This window comes from Dipodomys ordii, unplaced genomic scaffold (genome assembly GCF_000151885.1).
Source record: "Dipodomys ordii isolate 6190 unplaced genomic scaffold, Dord_2.0 Scaffold111, whole genome shotgun sequence".
Taxonomy (NCBI): Eukaryota; Metazoa; Chordata; class Mammalia; order Rodentia; family Heteromyidae; genus Dipodomys; species Dipodomys ordii.
The window spans coordinates 6781547-6790060 of record NW_012267327.1 but is presented as its reverse complement, the minus strand read 5'-3'; the positions used below and the strand labels follow the sequence as shown (position 1 = coordinate 6790060).

General features: G+C 38.1%; 1 protein-coding gene across 1 annotated transcript in view; it reads right to left on the bottom strand.

Moving 5' to 3' along the window:
• Sidt1 (SID1 transmembrane family, member 1) overlaps positions 1–8514 on the bottom strand; it is an 82913-nt gene that overhangs the window by 73783 nt on the left and 616 nt on the right. The gene's annotated exons all lie outside the window — the stretch shown is intronic.

Sequence of the window (8514 nt, the reverse complement as noted above, 5' to 3'; positions counted from 1 at the left end):
CTCTTAAGCTGATTCTGTATCTTGGCCATTGTAAATAGTTCTGTGATCAGCATAGATGAGCAGCTATCTCTCTTGTATGTTGATTTAGATTCCTGTAAATTTATTCCCAAGAGTGGTATATAGCGCAATCATATGGTGTTCTACTTTTACTTTCTTGAGGAACTAACATACTCATTTCCATAGTGACTGGATTAATTTACATTCTCACCAACAGTGTATGAGAGTCTCCCCCTCTCAATTTGCCACCATGCAACTGTTTCCTGCTCCAATTCTGGCCAGCATTTGTTGTTTGTTTTCTTCATGATTGCCATTTTAACTGGGGTGAGATGGAATGTCAATGTCACTTTAATTTGCATTTCCTTTATCACTAAGCATGTTAAACAATCCTTCAAGTATTTATCAGCCATTTGTACTTCTGAGAACTGCCTGTTTAATTCACCAAAACAAATTAAACTCTTTAGACAAAACACTGCCGGAGGAGAGCTGTGGGAATGGAATCCAATTTGAGCAAGATGGAAAATGGAGGGGCAAAGGAAAGAGAAAGTCCCCATACAATAGTGTTAGGAAGCTGTAGAGAAGGTCTCAGAGGGAAAAATCATCATGTTTTGATCACTTTACAATTATAACAGAAGAAAACAGGGAAAACCACCCCCAATCTACTTTCCCTTCTAGAAGTAAAAAGTATTCATTAATGTAATAGATGTGTAACAGATGGACCTCAGTAAAATTCCATACAAAGTCATTCTAAGTAAAACAAAAGAAGTAGAAAATATTATTCAGATGGTGAAATATGCCAGAAAATTATATCTAGGAAACATACAAATCATAGCTAATATTTTTAAGATGAGTTAAAATTGTAAAAATTTTTAAAAACTGCTAAAGACATAAATCAGAATTTAAAAAATTCAGAAATGAGATGCTTGGAGAAAATCATGGCATAAAAACATAAGAGAACTCAAAACCATCAGAAATAAGTATCAACTTCCTTCATAAATGAATGTTAAGGTTCAGTGAGCAAGATGGAAGATGGAAAAGCTACAAGGAGGAAAGAGCTTTAAGTTAATGCCGGAAACAGATAAAAATGATTCTGGAAAAATGGACAGTTATAGAATAATACAATGGGGTGTATATATACATACTCATAAATATGTACATATATATGTGAATTTTTGGAGGTAAACATTTTAACAGATATAAGCTAAAAATAATAGTTGAGGATAAACCTCTTGAATTATAAAAAGTCATTGCAGGAGCCGGGCTATGGTTCAAGCAGTAAAGTATCTGCCTATAAATGTGAAGCAGAAGACCTGAGTTCAGACCCAAGTTTAAGAACATAGAGAATCAAACTCTAAGAATGTTATTACCATGAGTTCTTCTTCAGTTAGCTTGTAGATAATAAAAATTATTGGAAGACATGACCATAATTACTAGTTGGGAACTTAAGACTAAATGTTAGCGAGGTGGAAGATATACAACTTGTGATGGCAAGCAGCCATCACAAGTAGAGAACAGAGAGAACATATGAAAAGTAGAGTAAGTTCATTAGTTTTTTTTTTAAGGTATTAACTAGGTATTTAGATTGGGAGATGAAAAAGGGAGGGAGAAGAAGGTATCAGTTAATGTCAGCGTTGCTCATCACTGTGAGATAACAGACAATATACAAAAATAAAGGGGAACGAGAACATGCATTACTAAAAAACAAAAAACAAAAAAACATTAGAGCAAAAGCAAAAGCTTCAGGTGTTTTGTTTGCTTTTATTTTTTGCAGAGAGTGCAGGGATTGAATCAAAGGACTTTTACATGTTGAACAAGTGCCCTACCACTGGTTTACATCCCCAGCTCAAATCAAATCATTTCTTAAGACAAATTATTATTAAAAGCTATATTTTTTAAATGATTACAAATAAATAAGGAAATAGGGTGCAAAGGATAAAGACAGCAGCTAGATTTTTACTATTCCATGTTTTATGTATTTAAAATTTTTGAAAAAACTGAAGAAGTAATTTCTACAATTTAGAAGCAAAATGAAATAAATCGAGTAAGCTAATTGCATAACTATGTTATGAAAGAACTATGTTACAGTACTTAAAGCACAGTAATTTGACTCACTATCATAATGAAAGTTCTCTAGGTTTATAAGGAACTATATAAAAACAAATTTAAGGAAGTGGCGCTATAGTGGTAGAGTGCTTGCCTTGAGCTGAAGTGCTGAGGGACAGTGCCCAGGCCCAGAGTTCAAACCCCACGACTACCACCACCAACAACAAAAATTTAAAAACAAATTTTAAACTGTTCTGAGTAATCTGTTTAATGATAATTTTAGCATTGTTATCTAAAACAATTACTTCTTTATTGTGGGATAAAATCATTAAATCAATCTTATTAAGAACCAGGAGTTTGGACTTCAAAGAGAGATGAAATTGTCAATTAGGCTAGGTAAAAATCCTATACTTCTCAGTTTGAATGGGAAGTAATAGTATTGACCCATGACTTAATCTATTCCTTAGCTGTCCACTGAAAAGGCTTACAAAAATGTTGTTAATTCATTAACAATAAGGACCTCTAGCTCCCATGTTGTGTTTTCTACAATCATTTTCTCTCTCCAAAGAACCTGACTTTCCTGCTAGACATGGCTGACTATAAATTGGGAACTAGAATAACTTTTCAAGCAATGAAGTGAGGCACCTGTCAGAGGGCATTTGGATTCCATCAAAAGAGTTAAAGAACTAACCGAGTTGGTCTTCATTGGCTAAAGATAAACAATTTGACCTTAAAAATAGATTAAGAACAGCAATGGACTGAAATAAATTAAATATGCTTGAGCCCAAATTTTTGAACTAAAAATAATGTTGAATAACTGATTTTTGTTATTGGATGATAGAAAAACCAATGGACTATTTTTAAATTGGCAAATGAAGGTGAATATTGAAGCATTTATTTCATGTTTCCTTTACATTCAGCAGTGTCAGGCAACCAAATAGCCAATATGGTACCAAACTCTCATTATAGAGGTAGTCTAGTTTATGATAGTAACATAGTCTTGGCAGGAAAGAGATGCATTTTTCAATATTTGAAATACCTTTCCCTATCTTTCCATTTGTCCTAATTCTGCTTATCTCTCATGATCTTTGCATACTGTATTTCCCCCAACAAAGCTGTATAGGACATAGGATTTCTCTTAAGTTTGGCAGTACACAGAACAGTGCTGTCCAACAAAACGAAAATGTGAGCTACGAGTTTCAAAGTCTTAAACCAGATGAAGCTGATTTATAAAATATTTCCTTAATCTGGTCTATCTTAAAACATCATCACTTAAACACATACTAAAATATTAATTTTTTATATATAGCTTTCAAAACCTGGTGTGTGTTGTACAGTTAATGGTGTATCTCTGCATAGACTAACCACACTTTAGGGGTTTAATAGCTGTCAAGGATAGTGGCTACTGTATCAGACAGCACAGACTTGCAGAATCCATTGCACACAAGTTAGCACATCAGATTCAGTAGACAGATGGTCATCCCTTCCTCCACCCTCAAATAATAATCAGATCCATAACTCAAGTAATATTAACCCACAGGCATTCTTATGATATTCAGTTGCCATTTTTGGAAACACAGAAAAATATGAGAGGTGATGACTATGGAATAAATGTTTGTGGCCCCCAAATTCATGAGAAAACTAATACTCCCAAATGGGGGGTATTTGGTATTTGGATATGGAGCCTTTGGTAGGTAATTGGATCACAAAGGTTAGATTGGTCCTTTTATAAGAAACATCATGAGGGACCTTGCTGCTTCTATCTTTATACTCTTGATCCTCTGTGGACAAAGCAAGAAGGTTGCTGACAATAACTCAGAAATCTGGCCCTCCTTAGTCACAGAATTGGCCAATGGTATTTGGCTATAGCAAGATTGGTCATCCAGATAATGTGTTAATGAGATGATTCTTTCCTCCAACAAGCCTTAGTCCTATTCAGGAAGAGGATGTGGGAGGACGCAGTAGAGGCTTTTTGGCCTAAGAACATAAAAAGCCAGCATGTCCTCTACAAAACTTCCAAGTTTTCCACCTTGCTATGTAACTAGTAAAATATTAGCATCCTCCCTCAGTTTCCATAGGTAATTTGTCCCAGAACTTCCTTCAGGTACAAATTCTGCAGATGCTCATGTAATGACATAGTTATTTATTTGCCTGAAATCAGTGTATACCTTCCTGTATTCTTTATCTGTATATTATTCTAACATGTAAAGCAAATGTACATGCCATGTAAATAGTTGTTATACTATATTCCTTAGGAAATGATGGCAAGAAGTTCCTATTTGTCTTGGATATTTTAAATCTCAGGTTGTTTGAAGCCGTAGATGAAGAATCAAGAGATATAGGGAGATGTGTGGATATAGATAGAAGATAGCACTCAAATGGTCAGATCTTTCCTTCCTCCCTTTGTCCCTCCCTTCCTCCCTCCCTTCTTTCCTTCTTTTCTTCCTTCCTTCCTTCCTTCCTTCCTCTCTTGTTTTATCCTCCTTCTCCCTCTTCCCCTCTATTCCCTTCTTCCTCCTTCTCCTTTTACCTCTACTCTCTTCTTTTTCTTCTCCTCCTTCCTTCTCTCTTCTCTTTTATTCCTTTCTTCCCTCTTTGTTCCCTTCCTCTTCCTCTTCTTTGTGTGATACTGGGGTTTGAATTCAGGGTCTCTGAAAAGCTAGACAAACATTCTATCCCTTGAGTTATGTTCCTAGCCCCATATTTTATTGTTCATGAGTTGGGTAGACTTTTTGAATGTGGATTCCAGAGGCTACTGGGCCCTGATAACTGGTGGTTGATTATTAATAAAGCCAATGATTGCTCATTGGGCAAAAATGTACATGCAATGAAAAATAAATGCATCTGTTTAATAAGGATAGGTTATTAGGGATCTGTTGCTGAAAGCCTCAGAGAAGACAGCCTGCTGTAGAGTGGACAGACTTTTAGTTAAGAAGTCGTATCATTGTCTGACTCAAGTAGAAACATTCATTGTTTCCTCCGCTAGCCTCTACAAGGTCTTTTTATTTCCCAGTGGACCTGTACTTGTAACCTTGTCCAAGTCAAACACATCCCTGGTGACTTTCCCAATAAAGCGATTTCCTTCTAGTTTGGCTGAGTCCTGAGATCATAGAACACTGTTTGCACAGTGTAACTCTACTCCCTTTAAAGGGAGTCCCTAGACACTTCCTCTCTGGGGACAATAACCTGACCTTGTCTAACCTGTACCATCAACTACTATTTCCATTATTCTTCAAGATTGACACTCCATTTCTTCAGTGACTTTCTTTTTAATGGCAACTTCATATGTACTTTATTCTACAGCTGGAAGGCACATCAGACTTTCCTGGATGTAAATTTCACTTAATTTAGTGTGACACAGCTTGTTGAAATTATTCTCTGGGACAGAGATGCAGTGGCTGTCAGGAAAGATTAAGCACAAAGGCTCTCATAACTCCTTCCTCTTTACCACAGCCTAGCTGAGAATAGAATTTCTACTCCAAGGTGAAGGGAAAATAATGAATAATGGCAAACATGAATTAGAAGAAGAAGAAGAAGAAGAAGAAGAAGAAGAAGAAGAAGAAGCAATATCAGCAATAACAGCAGGAGCAACAGCAGCAGCAGCAGAAGAATTATTAAACTAATAGTAAATGGGTTGAAGGTTGCACTCTGTTATTTGCATATTAACATTCCATCTCAGAAAGCTACAATTTGACAACTAGTTTATTATTACTGCACATTAGCAAAACAATTAAAATCCTATCTGCCAGACTCATGGTTCTCAACTTTTCCTTTCTCAGAGTAGTAACATTTTAATGAAAAATTTAAGGATTTCTCACTGCTCCTGATTTACTATTGTATTATGCAAATAAATGTGAAGATAAAGTATCACATTATCTCATAAGATGAAAGGTATCTAGTTCATATACAAAGTTGGAAGGACATAAGAAGTTTCTTTTCATGTTTGTTTTTATAAAACATTTTTGTTTTTATTTGAAATGATTTTAATATACTCTATTTTATTTAACTTCAGATTAAACATTCTTTAGCTCTTTACTTTTTTATTTGCCCATTCAATCTTTATTTCCCCCCAGTACTGTATATTAAACCCAGGGCCTCATGCTTGAACAAGTTCTCTACTACTTGAACTATGTTTGCCTTAAAATTTTTTTTGAGATAGTTTTGTTGCTAATTTTGCTGAGACTGACCTTAGACTCAAGATCCTTCTGCCTCTCTCTCCTAAGTATCTAGGATTACTAGCGTGACTCACGACATCCCACTTATTCATGCATTCTTTGCAGAACATGTCTAAAACTTCACATGTCCTGGTACCTTTATGTGTACTTTGTGCAGAACTGAGCACGATGGTGCCCTGGTCCTGCACATCTCAAGGTTTACTAGGAAAGTCAAACAGGTGCCCTCAACTGCAACTTGTGCTGTAGCAGAAGAATGAATACGAACTAGTAGGAAATAGAAAGAACAACTTTAAAAAGCAGACAGGGCTGGGGACACTCCTAGTGCACTTGCCAAGCAAAGCCCTGAAGTGAAACTCCAGTACAAGAAGAAGGAGGAGGAGGAGGAGGAGGAGGAAGCAGCAGCAATCAGCCTGCCACAAATGGTGGTAATAATATCAGGAAGCTGAAGCAGGAGTATCACAACTCCAGCCAGCCTGGGTTTCATATTAAGACCCTGTGTCAAAACAAAACAACACCACACACACACACACACACACACACACACACAAACAATCTAGCTCCAAGTAGATCTGAAAAAAATATATGGGGGGGGGGGAGTAGAGGGCTTACACCTGTAATCCTAGCTACTCAGGAAGCTGAGATCTGAGGATCATGGTTTGAAGCTGGCTGGGACAGGAAAGCCCATGAGACTACTAAACTACTAAAAAAAAAAATCTGAAAGTGAAGCTGTGCTCAAGAGGTAGAGTGCTAGCATTGACCAAAAGAAGCTCAGGGACAGTGTCTAGGTCCTGAGTTCAAACTCCGGGACACACACACACACACACATACACACATACAAATTACACTATGTGTGTGTAATTTGAGTTTCCTTACCACTAATTTAGGATGAAGTTGACATGTTACTCTGGGAATCACTGGATTTTCAGACTTTTGTTGTTGTTGGTGGTGGTCGTGAGGCTTGAACTCTGGGCCTGAGTGCTGTCCCTTAGCTTTTCAGCTCAAGGCCAGCACTCTTATCACTTGAGCCACAGCGCCACTTCTGGTTGGTTGTATGCTGGTTTATTGGAGATAAGAGCCTCACAGACTTTCCAGCCCGGACTGGCTTTGAACCACCATCAGATCTCAGCCTCTTAAGTAGCTAGGATTACAGGGGTGAGCCACTAGTGCCTGGCTCAGACATTTTTTTTAAAAAAATCTGTTCCTGACTGAGAAATCACAAGAGTAGCAATATACCAGAGTAATATATCTGCCAGTGCATATCAGCCAGTGATAGGCGTTCCACACTGGGTAGGAAGGAGCCCCCTCCCACTTGTCTGCAAAGGCCTGGCTCTGCACACAACCACTGTGCTTACTACACGGTCTAAGGTTACAAGAGGATAGGGTGGGGTGGGTGCTATGCTGCCATGGCAACAGTGCAGTAGGCTTTGGTGCCAGACTGGAGATGGGGGAATTTAGGACACTTCCTTGATACACACAGCAAAAGATGTCAGGGAGTAGAGACAAACAGGCACATTAGACCTTCCTACGCTGTACAAGAAATTCCTTGTCGGTGTGCAGTAAGGGAGAATCAGAGAATGAGCCAGTCCTGTGGCTCTGTAATTCCTAATGGAGTAGGGAATGCTGGTACAGTGAGGTATACAAAGAATTCTCATGGGAAGAAGTCCAGAGGTGGGACACTGTTAGACATACACTCTCTCTCTTCCTCTGTCTCTCTGTCTCTCTCTCCCTATCCTCCTTCTCTTCCCACCACCTTAGAGGATACTGTATTCAAGATAAAAAGCATTTTTCTTAATATATATGTATATACACACACACCATATATACACACCATCTATATAATATATAATGTGAGATTATTTAGAAATATAGTATACATACTACATTTTCTACATTACATAATCAGAACACGTGCTACAAGCATCCTTACTGGAACAAGCTTCCCTTGTCTCACCTCAACTTTCGTCAGAAACAGGTCTAGAACTTTCACGCATGCAGTCACCCTTATTTAAGCATCTGAGCCTTTCCCCCATCAGCTGACCTCCGCAGCCTGAACGTGTTTGACCCAGGTCTTACAGTTCCACTGAAGCGCATTGGGTAAGAAGCGCACAGAAACGCAGGAAGTGACTGTGGAATGCACAGAGGTTCTGCAGCTTCCGTCCATTCTCACACCATTTCCATGTTAGATTCCCAGCCGTTCTCCCTCCCCAAGTGCTATGAGATAGAAGGGGCTCGAATCATCCAAACCAAATGAAGTTCCTTCCCTGCAAGGGGAGGGGTGGGGGACGGCGGGCACAATCCT